The sequence below is a fragment of the Ictidomys tridecemlineatus genome, chromosome 6, assembly GCF_052094955.1.
Source record: "Ictidomys tridecemlineatus isolate mIctTri1 chromosome 6, mIctTri1.hap1, whole genome shotgun sequence".
NCBI lineage: Eukaryota > Metazoa > Chordata > Mammalia > Rodentia > Sciuridae > Ictidomys > Ictidomys tridecemlineatus.
The window spans coordinates 28585809-28588601 of record NC_135482.1 but is presented as its reverse complement, the minus strand read 5'-3'; positions in this window follow the sequence as shown (position 1 = coordinate 28588601).

Genomic DNA, 2793 nt, shown 5'->3' with positions numbered 1-2793 from the left:
GGTCTGTGGTATGCTACTTTGTGACCCAAGAAGACTCACTTAAGTCATTTAATTCCCTGCTTCTTTGTTCCTAAAACACAGATAATTTTAAAAATGTGAAGCTCTTAGAAGAATGCCTAGCAGATCATTCCTGTTAACTGTGTAAAGAGAGATTTTCAAACTGCCTATAGAACTAACAAGAAAGAATTCCATGAGAGATAAGGTCTGCCACTGACTGAAAATAAAGAAGAGGAGGCATATGGTTCCAGACCAGTGTTCTTTTACCTAGAATGTCCCTTCTGCAGCAGCAGCTAGACAGGACCCAGAAGTCCTAATTATAGTCACAGATTGAAATAACCAATATTCCAGTCCCAGGACTGTCTCAGGTTTAGCACTGAAAGTCCTGCACCTTAATTTTTGTGCATTCCAATCAGTTCCACAGGAACTAGGGGCAGTAGTTTTTTTAAAAAACATAATTATGATGTCTGACCAGTAGAGATCTTTTATTTTGTCTTGGCCAGTTTCAGCGTATAAAACCGTGTCTTATTCAGGCCTGTTGTAAATTACCCAGCCTTATATCCTCAAGATTTTCCCCACTTCACAATAGCTAGCATCCCTCCCTCCCTTCTTTCCCAGCCATTTTCCCTCCTGTATCCATTGAAGTCTTAGCAGGAAACAGATGGCACCCTCAAAAGAGCTTAGCTGCAAAGAATCTCATGAGGGGATTATTTACAGAGGTGTAGGCAGGGTTAATGGAACCAAAAAGAGCCGAGGATATACTCAGGGATCAGTCCTCACAACTGGAGGTCTGCAGGGACAAGGGGAGGGAGTGCTGTTCCTGAAGAACTATCCAAGAAACCAACATGGCTGGCAGTTGGAGCTTTTGCCTAAATGTGGAGAGGCAGGAAGGACAGGGGAGGAGGGCATCAAAATTCTGGCCTTGTCCTCTTTCTACTCTGTCTTCTTGCCAGGATCTCATTGCAGAAGACAAGAAAAAGCAATTTAGACCACAGGTTTTGTAGAGGTTGGTGTCCCAGGCCGCAGAGCATGCATCAGAGAACACAGGAAAGGGCAGAGAACACATCTAAGAATATCCATCCCAGGTCACCTGGTTGTCAGTCATATAGACACCAATACTCTTAATCAATGTCATGAATAGCCTGAAAGCTTCATGGATATTCTCCTGTTTCCTAGTGGAATCATTTCTCTCCATTTGGCAGATGAATCTCAAGTCTACCAGATGCAATGTTTCAGGAAGAGGGCAATATTCTTGATGTGGCTTATTAAGGGAAATAGTGAGAGAAGCTTCTTGTCCTCTCCTGGGCTCCTACGGCTGTCTATTCAGTACCTAGTGTTGGCCACGTGATCTGACCACTTCAAGGATAGCAGCACAACCTCTCAAGAGATTATTTCCCAGCAGGTGCCCTAAGTGAGCCTTCACTGGGTCACTCTATCAATCCATCAAGCTAGCTGCTTCCAGGAGATGTAAGGACAATGAGTTCCATGATGTGTAGCTAATACTACTGCTGTGAATGAGTTCCTTGAGCAGTAGAAAATGTGTGTGTGATACCATGGGGTGAATAAAGCAGGAAATCCACCACATATAATATTGCTGGCAGGAAAGGGAAGTTATTCTCCAGAATATGCACTTAGTCTCATGAAGACAAATTACTGCTCCTTTCATGATGAAGCAGTCTAATATCATTGGCCTCAATGGCTGATGTACCTAGGAAATGGTGCCAAATAAGGGCTCAGTATTGACTTTAGAAATTTGGGCACTCTGCAGTGGCAGTGGTTAGATCAGCCATGGTGAAAAGTAGTCCAGGCTTTTGATCCAGTATACTTCTATTCTGGTTCCCATGACCTCTTTGTACATGGGCCATTTGCCCAAGCATAGACAAGGCCAATGTCTTAGTCTCTTTGGACTGCTGTAACAAAATACCACAAACCAGGTGTCTTACAAACAAAAGTTTATCTCTCACAGTTCTGGAGGCCAGGAAGTCTAAGATCAAGGTGACGTCAGATTCTGTGTGTGGAGAAAGACTATTTCCATCGTTCATAGATAGTACCTTGTGTTCTTGCATGGTAGAAGGGACAATCTCTCTGGGGCTAATTTTATAAAAGCACTCATTCTATTCATAACTTCCCAACGACCCCACCTCCTAATATGTCACATTGGTGATTCGATTTCAACATATGAGTTTTGAGGGGATAAAAATATTCAAGACACGGAAGCCAAGGAAGGATACTCACTGACAACCCATGGAGAGGTCGCCATGGCCACCTCCTTATTTAGCCTTCTATGCAGTGTTCTCTGGGAGACATTTACATGGGACTCAGCTTCAAAGACTGTAGCCTGTCTTAGAAATGCACCATATAACTTCCCTCCAGGTGAACTTGGCACCAATCTTCCAAGTTATGTATAAGTTGACCAGCCATTGGCCACTGCCTATACACTTGTGTGTTTCAGAAGACCTCAGGTGATCTCATTTCATGTTAAATGGCCAACCAGATAGGTTGCCTAAGGTTCTGTCTACAGGGAGATTTTCCCTCTGACTGGCAGGGTTGCCTCATCCTTAAACCAGGCAGCGTCTCCTTCTTTCCCATCGATGGTTGCAGGAAATTCCCCATGACATCAGAAGCAGTTTGAGGGAAAGGCGGGAAGCAAGGAGAAGTCTGAGTCATCTGCCCATGAAGAGAAGTGCTGAAAATAGAGCTGGGGAGGTGAGGGGACCGAGAACAACAGCTCACCCACATATGTTAAAATGGTTCTTCAGCAAGCTTTTCTTACTTTCAGAAAAAATCCTGATAAAT